General features: G+C 31.9%; 1 pseudogene; it reads left to right on the top strand.

The window, feature by feature from the left end:
- The first annotated feature begins 6,845 nt into the window (after positions 1-6,845).
- The window catches only part of LOC120182458, a 34,990-nt pseudogene continuing 28,117 nt past the window's right edge, over positions 6,846-13,718 (top strand).

The following is a 13,718-nucleotide window of genomic DNA, read 5'->3' as shown; positions in this document are numbered from 1 at the left end:
TGAGGCTATTTTTTCCTACAGATCCCTGATTCTGTAGTTACAAGAGCTTCCTCTAAACTTCTCAAGGGGCTATTAAATTGCCTACTTTCTTGATTTGAAGTTAAGGATCAATTTTAACTCGAGTTTTTAATAGTAGATTTGTATTAGTATTAAGACTTAATGTAAAAATAAATGCTCAAAGTATATTTAAAGTTAACTTTAGGTGTTTAAAATATTTTTCGTTAAAAATAGGTGTCTAACTTTTTTTCGTTATACTTTTAAGTGCCTAAAGTTTCTGAAGTTATACTTTTAGGTGTTTGTACTGTAATGGTCGTTAAATTAACCGTTAAGCGACACTTGTCACGCTCATTTTTTTTTACTTAAAATTATTATTAATTTTTAAAAAATCCAAATGTTTCAAAAATACAAAATGATCCCAAAGATTCCTAAACCCCAAATCATCAACTCCTTTGTCGGCAACCATCGTCGTTGTTGTTGTCGCTGACGCCTTGTTTGTCGTTGTCGCCAAAGCTTCCTTATCCAATTCGAAAAGCAAGTCGTCAGGGATCTACTCCCACGTAAAAGGAACTACAACAGTCGCGATTCTATTATCCCTGATGGTGGGATTGCTTTGATGGCATGGCACTTATTGGGGACTGGTGAGGTGACTTCGCACTGATGATGGTAACTCACGATAGCCGGTAATGGGTCGACCGACGGTGGATGGGTTTCACCGGATAATGGCTTGGGATTGAGGGGTATTTAGGGATTTTATGATTTTTGGGGTGTTTTGTGAAAAATAGAAAAATATATAGACCTTTTTTGAAAATTTATACATTTTATTTTTAAAAATTAGGTCATATGTCTAACAATGATTGGTTGGCCGGTATTTAATGGATTTTTTTTTAACGAGCATTACAACCCGGACACCTAAAAATATAAGTCGGGTTTAGACTCCTAAAAATATAATGGAAAAGACATTAGACACCTATTTTTAACAAAAATATACTTTAGGCACCTATTAACTTTGAGTATACTTTCAACATTTATTTTTACATTAAAACTAGTTTTGATTTAATGCATGAACAGGTAATTTAGGAAATATATGTTAATCCTAAAATAGTTAATAGAATTAGATTTAGTCCCTAAAAATACATTATTTAATGAGATTTCTACGTACAAACCAAGTAATCTTAATGATTAAGGGGTTTGTAATTTATAAAAATCTCTTGTTCGAGCATGAAGTGTGTAAGAATGTTTAAGTGTTCATTATCGAATGAATGAGAATTTGCAAGAATTGTTGTTATTCCTAAAGGTCTTATGAACTTAATCATGATGGTCAGATTCGTATTTACCTTGATATTGTGTTGGACAAGTGAATTGTGAAGAAAGACAATAAGGGCATCGAGTTGTCATTTTTTTTCCGGTTTTAAGGTTTTGTCTTAACTATTCCAGACAGACCCGCGTCGCACACCTGATTTTAGTGAGTGAGTATCTCAACAGGAATTTTCTGCATACACAAGAACTCGAACTTAAGATTTTACTTAAGCGATATCAAGTTGTTTACTACTTAAATCAACCCATATTAGTTTCTAGATGTTAGTCTTCAGTACGACCAATATTTAACTATATATGAATTGCAACAAACAATATAATTTTTTTTATAAATGAGATACATCATAATCTCTTTCTTTAAACTCAAATTCTTTTTCTTTAAATCCTTTTTTAAAAATCAACTCTAATTTTGATATTTTATTGATGATTAGGTTTGTATTCAATTCTTTGACATTACCAATCACGAAATCATATAACCTAATTTTACTCGAATTGTTTTAGTTTGGATCGATAATCGGTATAGGTGTTATATTTTACAGGTTAGTTAATCATATTATTAAATATAACATGTTTTGATGAACTGAATTGTTAAAAGTAATAGTTAACGGTTATGATTACAGATTTTGATAATTAATTAGCAGATACTATCGGTTAACTGTTATTAAATTATAGGCATATCTTTAAAGAAAAATAGAAGTATAATGATTGTTTTATGTTTGTTAAAGTTTTGTCTTTGAAACTTAGATGTTTTATTGGACTATTGTTATGTGTTGAATTTTGTAGAATCATTAATACTGATGTATTTTGTGTTGTGTACCTGTCTTGGAACATTAAACTAGTAAATAGCCTGTAGTATGTAGATATACTAATTATTATGTAGTATAAATATGTAACTTTTGTAGACACCTATTTTTGTTCGGGTCTATAAAAATATTATTATTATTATTATTATTATTATATTTTACATTTTCTTTTGTAGGCCCGAAAGTGGATTCCAATGATACAACCCAAGGCCCAAATCAGCAACCCACCAGGACCCAAAACCCAACACAAGCCCAGCAACCCACCAAGAGGATCCAGACCTGACCCAGGACCCATATATGATCCAGACTCTACCCAGGCCCAATAACCCAACCCGAATCGGCCTAGCTGACCCAAAACCTGCTAGGGTTTCCCTTCAATCTCTATACGCCGCCGCTTCCTCAGCCACACGATCTGGACCCATCCAACGGTCCAGATTAGTGGCCATTTAGGGTTTTAACCCTAATTATCAAAGTCGACCGCCACTTAAGCCAAGCCAGGACCAGCTCCCGCCGCCGCCGCCGAACATCCCTCGAGCAGTACCAACAGTGATAGAGGCCATCAGTCAAAACAAACCACAATTAGAGAAATAAAAATAAAAAGTACAAATGATATCCCGAGGAAATCCTAATATGTCAAAAAAAGTTATCTCAGTGCAACATCTCAAGTTAAATAGCACCAAACCCATATGCGAGATAAAAAGCAGAGAAGGAAAGTGAAGGGGGGAAGGGATCAGAGAAAATCATTCGAGGGGGAGAAAAATATCAAAGGGAGAAAACTTTGAAAAAAACAAAAAAGGAAAATGAGAGAGAGGGAGGACATTCGAACCAGAAATAAAGAAAAAAAGAAAACAAACCAAAAAAAACCCCAAAACCTCTATCCCATTCGAACCAAACAACAAAAGAAAACTAGCGAAGGGGGAAGGTTCTTACCTTGGTTTGAAGAGTTGGAAGCCCGAGGGTCGTCAGAGTCACATCTTTTCCAAGAAGTAAACCTATATCTAGGGTACTAGGGTATGTTTTAGAGTAAGAGGCGTTGGTTTTTGGGTTAAGGGCTTCTTGGGGGTGTTTTGCTCGTTCTAGCCATTGTGGGCCGTCGTGAGGTGCCACCGGCATCAGAGGCTTTTCTCCTCCCCGATGAGGGAGTTGAGAGAGTTTAAACTCTCTTTCTCTTCCCTCTAGTTTTCAAACCGAGCAAATGAATGGAATGGTCGTTTTTGGTCTTAGAATGCTATATTTATACTAAGAGCGAAACATCATCGTTTTGGGGGTCTTCTGCGTGTTTTCAACACATGGGGTAATTACAGTCTAGGTCCCTCATCGTCTGTAATATTTTATTTTAGCTATTAATAAAAATGTATAATATTTTACTTTGGGCACTTATTATTCGATATTTGTGTTTTAGTCATTGATTTCATGTGTTATGATATTTTCTTTGATGTTCGAATTTGACTATGACATTTGTAAATCTTTTATTTTAGTTACTGTTTGACATTTGATTTAATTATTATTTGGTCTTTTATGTTTCTATTTATTTCATTTCAATCCTTTATATTATTTATGGGTTATTTTTATTTCTAGTACATGTACTGTTTAATATTTGTGATTTTGGCTCTGGTTTATTTGTAATTATTATTGAACCCTTCAAGTTGTTGTTAATACCAGTTTGGTCCCTTAAATTTTCAAATATGTTTATTGGCTATTTATTTTTGGTGTGTAATTTTTTTTATTGTTTTGTTTTAGTCCCTTAGGAATTTACATTTTTCGCATATTATGTATTTATTTGTATAACATTAAATAAATGTTATTTGACTTATGTTGTAAATATTGTATTGTTACAATTGTATTTATTCTCATATTATTTCCTTATTTAGTGATATGGTATTCGAAATACTTTCAAGAGCGTTATTTGTAGAATGGGCGTGGAAAGCACCACTTAATCGAAGTGATGCAATCCGATATGACATTCGAACAAAATACGAACTTGAAATAAAACGATTTTAATTCATTTCATTTTAAGTCGAACAACGCAATGCATGTTTCTAAATAGTAAATTATTATGTTTCTAAATAGCAAATTATTTTACGCAAATATAGATAGTCAATTTATATTCGATTCGCGTTTTTTAAATCAATGAGAAGAGAATATTCTTTTAGTGATAAGAAATAGGCGAATTAGCTTTTCCGATTGATGATTGCTAATTTCGAGATTTCTTTTCAAGTTAAACATTTTTCCCTAATAATAAATAATTTAAAGCAACTTAATAAATGAATCATATTTTAACTTTATATTCAATTCATGATTTTCACCATTACAACATGTAAGCGATCAAGAACTGATTTTCGGCCGCTGTAGGGGTGCTTATCCTTCCCCACGCGTAACCGACTCCTGAACCCGTTAAAATGAATCTTTGATAACGCAGGCCAAATTTTGTCTTAAAAATGATTTTTCTTAATTTTTTAAAAAGACGTTTTTAGGTATTCGACCTACCTAACCTAAAGGTCTATGGCGATTACTTTTCAATTTAATCCAAATCAATTCAAAATCGTCAAATTTTTCAAAATAAAACTCATAATTGCTTTTAAAAATAATATTTAATTGTTTTTTTTCCGAAAAATGGCCATGACACCTTTTTTAATCAAGTTAAGAGTGTGTTTGAAATACCAACAGGGGTTGGTTCAAGTGGTAAGCAACTTGATTCCGATTAAGCAATGTCTCAGGTTGGAGTCATTGTGTACGCAGAAAATCCCTGTTGGGAGACTCACCCACCAAAGCCAGGTGTGCGACGCGGGTCAGTCCAGATTAGTCAGAGTAAAGCCTTGGAACCAGGAGGGCAAAAAAAAAGAGTGTGTTTGAAATTTCTTCATTTAAATACTTTTCTTGAAAATTTTAATATAATATTTATTGAAAGATAATTTTATCATACTTTTTTTATAAAAGAAATCACTAATTTTATTCAAAATATGAAATATCCTCAATTACAATAAACATTTATAATCATAATTATAAATTAAGCATATAATTAAGATAATTTTTTATAATCATTGAAACAAAACTAGCAACTTAAATATTGCATAAGGAACATACAAGGAAAGATTAAAATCTAACTAAGAAAACTCAAACAAAGATAGATACAAACAGATCTAATCGTATCGGCAAATGAATCACAAAAAGGGATCAAGCTACTGAAAGATCATCGACAAATCGCAAATCAGCATCGAACGACGTGAAAAGCTATCCATGAAAGCATAACGAGTATTCAAATCCAATTCGAGGATCCAAAGCAGGGAAGATCAACAATATATCATATAAGCACTATATTGATCAGTCGTGGTGATATCTAGTCAACCCTTAGAAAAAAAATATTTGAAAACAATGGTCAAACGACCGAAAAACATGTCAAAATGCAAAAGAAAACGTGCCATAAAGGCAGAGAAAAACATTTCATACATGAAGACTTATTGAAAATTAAAAACAAGAGAAAATAAATGAACAATAAAAAATACCGACAGTCAACAACTAACATTAAAATTGGTATCACTGCCCATCAACAAAAACAAAAATGAAAAGAGGTGAACGGCTTACTAATGAAAAAAATAACTATGAGAGAAAAATGATAATTTTATCGTACTAAAAATCAGTGAATATATGAAGAAAAAAAATTAATAGGTTACAAGTTAACCGTTAATAAAAATTAACTGTCAACGGTTTACTATTATTTAATGATCATATTACAGATACTAAAATTAAAAAATCGTTATAATAATTGATTGATCTGTTTAAATTAAATGATATATTTAATCAATTGTGAAACCTCTTAATTTATTCTACTTATAATCATTTGGATTTATATTCATTAATTTGTTGATCAATATGATTCTATTTGTACCCAAGGAAAATACGAATCTAACATATTTAAAATGGTAAGATGTCATGTGTAACAAAGCATTAAAGTTGGAGACTTAAGTAGGGCGGTAAACAGTCGAGTGGAGTTTGAGTTTTGCTTAGCTCGACTCGAAAATTTTAAAATGAAATTTGACTCTGTTCGAAAACTCACGATCCTAAATTTTTTAAGTTTGGTTAAAAAATTTTCAAGTTCGACTTGAACTCGAAATTACGAATTGAAGCTCGAAAAAACTCGAAAAATAAATATTAAATTTAACTCAGTTGAAGCTCAAGATTGAACTCAAATTTGAACCTTTGGTACATGAAAATCTTACACTGCATTATTTTTTTAAAAAAGTAACACATAAATATTAATATTGTTAATAATTTAATTTTTTAAATATATTTTTAATATATTATTTTTTTGAGTTGTTCGTGATCTTTTCGAGTCGAGTATCAAGTAGCTTGCTTCGGATCATTAAGAACTTGAGTTGAGTATTTATCAAATTTCCATCGAATCGATCTCGAGTAGGTCACAATATGTTTCGTCTCATTTACTAAGACTCAAGAGCCAAAATAGGAGTTGAATGGGCTTAGGTTGAATTAGAAACAAGAGCCCAAAATTCAAGCAACAAGTTTTTGGTTCCTGGGTCTCAAACCAAATTGTGATTTTGGGGCTTTGTGTCTCTGCCTCTGTAACTCCGGCCGGGTAAGCTAACCTAATTATTCTCGCTGTCTTCAGTTTCATATACATTTAGTATAAATTTAAAACAATTTTATGTGGCTTAATTTCTATGTAATTTTTCTTCCCGTCTTCATATTTGGCAATTGATTATAATATGCAAAATGGAATCGCAGGTGCAAGCAGTGAAGGTTGAAAATTTTTGGCGCGGATCAGAAGTAGAGGATTTAGGGCGATATGTTGATGAAATCTCCACTACTGTCAATCGGGTAAACCCTCCTTCCCTAGGAATATATTTGTAGACACTAGTTTTTTTATCCATTATTTATTTATTTATTATTATTCATTTTGTTAATATTAATATTATTATCATTATTTTTTTATTATTAATATTATTATTAGTATATATTATTAATAAAATATATTATTATTACAGGCCCATTTACAAAATCCGGAGCCCAAACTACAAAGGAAGCCCAAGTAGACCCAGATTACAACAAAGACTCGGATCCAGGCCCAGATCCGGGTTGACCCGATACCCGACCCGATCCAAACAACCTAGCAGAACCCTCTTAGGGTTTCATCATATTCTCCAACCACCAGCAACCATCAGCCAAATCCAAAGGTCCAGAGGCCTCCAACAGAAAACCCTAGGGTATCATCACCCTAGGGCTAAGTCGACCGCCTCTGTTATGTCGTTGCCACGTCCACGCCTCCAGCTCCTCGTCGAAGCCTCCAGAAGACTCAAAGAAGCTGCACACGTTGTATCCCTTCGGTGAGTCACAATTGTAGCTTCGGTGACTCACCATTGTAGCTTCGGTGACTCACCGAGGGCCACTATTGTGATCGGCCCGAGAGTAGAATCGACGAGGCCTATAAAAGCCTTGACTTACCTACAAGAAAGAGGACAAGAATGGAGAGCAAGCAACACCAATAGCAAAAACACGAGCAAAACACAACCAAACAACAAATCAAAAGAGGAGAAACACTTACCGAGGAAGAAGCCTATCACCAGAGCCTCCACACGCCTCCAAAGCATTCGAAATACGAAGGTATAATTATAGATCTGCTCATATTAGGAGCTTTTTAAGGGAAACAAAGGCCGACCTTAGGATGTCGTGATCTATATTTTAAGGTAATTTGGGAATTCTGGCCGGTCGGTGATTGGTTTCCTTCCGGCGAGGGGAACCTAGAGAGAGGACAGAGAAAATTTTGATCTTTCTCTTTTAGAGAGAGAGAGAAAATTGAAAAATGAAAAAAATGGCCTTTAGGGCTGGTTAAAGGGTATTTATACCCTCACCAAAACGACGTAGTTTCGGTGAGGGGCCTCTGTGTAATTTCAGAATGGGGAAATATCATCTGTAGTCCTTCAAAGTTTTGTAACCTTCCATTTTGGTCACTCGAATCATATTTTTACACATTTTAGTTTTGTTCTCGCATTTTATTTTATTATATTTTAGTCCCTACCATATATATATATATATATATATATATATATATATTAGGGTAAAATACCATATTTAGTCCCTAAAGTTATAATATTTTAATCACCGATTAATAATTAAGGTTAAATTACACTATCAATACATAGTTTTTTAATAATTTGAATTAGGGCCATAAGTTTTATTACTTTTTAATTTAATCCTATAGTTTTATTTTGGTCAATATCAATTGCAATTTTATTTTATTATTACCTCTTTATGTTTCAATATTTTAAATATATTATTTAATTATTATTTTATTTCATTTAATCATATGAATATATATGTGAAAGGTTTAAATTTATTTATGTTTTAATATTAAGAAATGGATTGTCTTAAAGTAACTGGATGCCATTTTCTGATATTTTAAATAAATAAATACCTTCTTATAAAGAATATATATATATATATATATATACTTTATTTTTATTCAAATTATTTTAATATGATTTTCTTAGGAATAATTATCATATTTTATTAATATGTTTTTATTTTTTATATATATAATAAGAAAAGGGTTGTCTTAAAGTAACTAGATATCATTTTCTGATATTTTTAAATAAATAAATACCTTACTTATAAAACCCTAAAAATATATATATATATATTTACTTTAGTTTCTATAGAAATTATTTTAATATATTTTTTCCTTAGAATTATCTGATTAAATTTGAAATAACAGGATTGTAAATTAAATTTACATTAGAATTCTTAAATTTTTACTAATAGAGAAAATTTATAATTGAAAGGTACGAATTTTGGGTGTTGTGGGGGGGGGGGGCTAATCCTTCCCCAAACGTAACCGACCACGAATTCATTTTTATTACTAAAAAGAATAAATTTCGGGTTATACGTAGACTGATTTATCTTTTAAAATGGTGTTTTCTTAAAAACTATTTTAAAAGATGTTTTTTAGGTATTCGACCTACCTATCCCAAAAGGTTGATGGCGACTCCAAAACATTTCAATAAAAAACCATTTATTCATCCACTCACTTTTCCGCCAAGGAAATTCGTGCCCGAGCGAAAATCGGTTACGACAGCTTGGCGTCTCCGCTGGGGACCTTGGTCAAACCTAAATCGATTATATATTGTCTATTTAGTTAGAAATTGAGAATTTAATTTTAATTAATTTATGATTCTTTTGATTTCTTTCAATTTATTTTATACTATTGTATATTAATATTTAATTGATTTTTAGATATTATGATTTAATTTTTGTGATGCTATTGAGTTAATCGATCGACGAAATAGCCAAGAGAGGGGTGAATTGGCAATTAAAATTTTTGTGAAAGCTTTTGCAGAAAATAGAAAATATTTGCACAACGATTTAGAGTAGTTCGACTTTCTCAACCAAAGTCTACGTCCACTACCTTAGCTATCCACGCTAAGGATTTTCCAATAAATTCATTAATTTGTTCTTTCTTTTGAGGACAAAGAGTAACCTTACAACTCCCTCAAGAACTATACCCCAAATTCTTGAGAACACTCTCTCCCAAAGAGAAATACACAAATTTGCAAACTTACAGAAAAACCTCACAAGGCTAGATGTTTGCACAATTCTAGAACAAAGAAAGAACACTCAAGAATGAATACAATTGAGTACAAGTAGTGTTCTTGAAAGCAAAATGAATATTGAATGAAAATTGGCTTGAATTACTCAAACTTGATGTTTAAGGCTTTCTCTTTGTTTCTCTCACAATTTTTGTTTATTGTTGTTGATCAATGGCTCCTAAGCTTGTTTAAGTTCACCTTCAATTGATTCTGAACGTTGGGGATCATTGGTGAAGTCAATAAAGCTGTTATGGTGTGAAAACCATTAAATAAAATAGCTGGGAGCGTGTGTATATCGGTACACTCTCAAGGTGTATCGGCACATTGTGTTTAAAATTCAAATATTTCGACCGTTATAAGACTTAGTGTATCGGTACACTTGGGGTGTATAGGTAAACTATTGCATTCGATGTTTTTTTAAAGGCAGAGTGTATCGATGCATAGGATGTGTATCGATACACAAAATGCATTCAATGTTTCAATAAAAATAGGAGTGTATCGATGCATGGCTGTGCATCAGTACATAAAATAGCTTCGATGTTGGGTGTGCATCGATACACTAAAGAGTATATCGGTACATCCCTTCCCAAAAATAATTTTTGGCTCGATTATGGTTCGAAATACTTTGTAACAATTATTTCAAAAATATTTTTAAGTTTCAAACACAATTTTACACTTAAGTAAGGATTGAAATTGGCATTTGAAAAACTTGGAGCAATATTTTTGATATTCGAATGGTTTAATCGAATATACTTCAAAACTGATTATAAAATCTTAAAATTCAATAACACTTAATTTGTTATATCGAAACATCAAAAATGTTTTCAGCAATCTCCCCTTTTTTTATATAACAAAATATTTAAGTAATTTTATGATTTTCTTTGAAAATTATTTTTGAAATCAATTTTGAAAATTACTCCCCCTTACTTTATTCTCCCCCTTTTTGTTAAATTAAAAAGACTCTATAAAACGTTTTTAAACAAGATTTTGAAATATTAGTCAATTGATATTTAGATAAAGCTTAAGCTGCTAAGATCACAATCAAGAGAAAGATTAGCCATTAGTTCCATAAATCAATATTCATAAATTATATGCAATAGTAATTGGTCATATTCTAAATGATGCAAAAATTAAAATAAACCAATATAAACATTAAATTCAAACTATTCAAACAACCAAAATCAAATAAAAACATATAAGTTCAATCATCCAACATCCATATCAAATAAATTTAAAAAACATAAATCAATCCAAAAATATCAAAATGTTTTAACAATAAGTTCTATCTCATCCTAAGAAAACAAAGTAAGAAAAATGGTCTAATTGTCCATCAGTGGATCAGGAGGTGATAAATGTGCATATATATTGGATGCATCACGTGTAAGTGCGTCGACCCTTTCGTCCTTAGCATCGAAACAATGATTTATCGCTTCATTGTTAGCAGTTAGATGAGACTCGATGGATGTGAACCTCATGTCAAGATTCTCTATAAACGATCGGAAGTATGGAGGCATCTGACTATCTTGCTGTGCTGGCTCATCCTCGGGTACGTGATCATCTATATCGCGCATTAGTTGTTCAAGCTCTGGATCATCGTCCGCTGTCGGTGTCGGACGAGCTTGTGAAGAGCTAGCTCCGGTGTTTTCTTGATGGATCGAACCCATTGATCCTTGTTCCTGGACCATCCCGATTTCTTTAATGAAGTGAAATTTTTTGGGTTCTTAAGTGGGATGCCTATATCAAGCTAGACACTAAGCCCAACTTTGATAAACAAATTACTAAGGAGATAACCGTAAACTATAGTTTCGATATGTTTGGACGGGACATTGTTCACGGTTTCTAATAGCTCACTAAAGATAATTTGTGGCAGATTTATTTTCTTTTTCTTTTGGATACAATGTATCCACCAAAGATCTAGTACTCTAAGCGTAGAAAATCTACTTCCGGATGGTCTAAACCACCAAGGGATGATTAGGTGAAGAAAACGCTCGTGATAAGTCCGTAAAGTACTTGCACTAGCTTTGGCTTTATAACGAGTGGACACCATTTCTCTTTCATTATCTAGACCCACGTTATCTAACCTAAAAGTATTAGTGATTGTGTTGGAGTCGATATAAACAAGTTCACCTAAGAGATAGGATCGAATTCCTATGGTTTCAGTATGAGACTCATTTTGAACACAAAACGCATTAGAATAAAAAAATGCAGACTAATTGGTGATAAACAATGGGCTGGAGCTGAAACAATTTATCAAACTTCCAAGAACGGATGATAGGAAGATATTCGAAGTTCATATCGACCATTGCTTGAATAGAGGGGATACGTTCTTCTTGGATTTTGTATGACTGAAAAGAATTAGCGAACCTATGGTAGAGATCTTATCGATGATGACCAGGTTGGTTAAAGAAAGAATTAAGAATGGCCATTTCAGGAGCGTTTGGATTTGGATTTTGAGGTGGAGGTGGAATAGGAGGTCGATTTTGGTTTGAACGACTAGATGATGACCTAGGGCATTTTGGATTAGACATGGTTAAAAATCGGAATGGGTAAGGTAACCTGCAAATTTGAAACACATGTATGCAATATAATCAATCCCAAAAATAAATATGAGTCCTCAATATTCAAGGTTCTCTAAAATAATCCTAATGGGCAAACCTTGAAAACTATTTTGAAAACAATGTTTGAAAAATCATAATACATATAGTTTTCATGAAAACAACATAATTTAATCAAAAACAATAATTAAATCAATATATATATATTTATTTCAAAAATTCCAAAAGTTTTGAATTTTTTTTGATGAAATTAGTTGTGGATTATAGTTCTAAACTACAATATAATAAATGCCCGATATATATTTCAACCTAGAACTAATTAAAATTAGTTCTAAGTTCAAAATTAATAAAATAGTAGTTTTAGAAAAATACATTGAAGATTTTTGGATTTGAGTGAGATTAGATGATGTTTGCACGTTTTTATTGATGCAAGCAGGATTAGGAGTTAAAAAACAGTTGGATTTCATCTTGAAATCAAAGGATTTGAGCAATGTAGTGTTTTGATAGAGAGGAGAGGGATGAATGACGTGTTTAGGTTTTTTATTTTTTTGGCTAAATATGATATTTTAGGGATTTAAAGCCAAAAACCCGATGCGTGTATCGATACACTACATAGTGTATCGGTACACTGCATAGTGTATCGATACACATTCAAGGAATGTATCGGTGCACTTACATAGTGTATCGATGCACATTCAAGGAATGCATAGGTACACTTCGATAGTGTATCGATGCACTTTGCACAAAATGTCAAAAATCCATTTTTAAACACTTAAAATGCTAAATTAATCAACTCTAGTGGTATTGACAACTCATAAATTGAAAATTAACCATTTTCAATCAATCAAGTCTATCTTTGAATATTAATTGAACATATAATTAATTTTTTTCAAGGATCATAAACTACTCCTAACTAATAGCAAAGAATGCAATCAAAAATATTATTTTTATAAGCATTTTTCAAAACTAATTAAAAGTGCTAAAATTATTTTAAACACTAAGTCAAGGTAGGTTAGTTAAACCTAATTCTCTCCTAAGTGTCCAAAATCTATCTTTATCTAAAGGTTTTGTAAAAATATCTGCTAATTGATGCAAAGTATCAACATATTCTAGAATTATATCTTCTTTAGTGACATGATCTCTAATGAAATGATGCCTAATTTCAATGTTATTAGTTCTAGAGTGTTGTATGGGATTTTTAGTGAGATAAATAGCACTAGTATTGTCACACTTGATAGGTATGTTACTAACTTCAATTCCATAATCTAAAAGTTGTTGTTTCATCCATAAAACTTGCGCACAACAACTACCGACTGAAATGTATTCAGCTTCTGTGGTAGATAACGCAACACAATTTTATTTCTTTGAAAACCATGAAATCAACATATTTCCTAGGAATTGACAAGTACAGGAGGTGCTTTTCCTATCTATTTTGCATCCTCCATAAT

Source organism: Hibiscus syriacus, unplaced genomic scaffold (genome assembly GCF_006381635.1).
Source record: "Hibiscus syriacus cultivar Baekdansim isolate YM2019G1 unplaced genomic scaffold, ASM638163v2 tig00112657_pilon, whole genome shotgun sequence".
In the NCBI taxonomy this organism is placed as follows: Eukaryota; Viridiplantae; Streptophyta; class Magnoliopsida; order Malvales; family Malvaceae; genus Hibiscus; species Hibiscus syriacus.
Note: the sequence above shows the minus strand (reverse complement) of the source record. Positions and strands in the feature narration are given on the sequence as shown.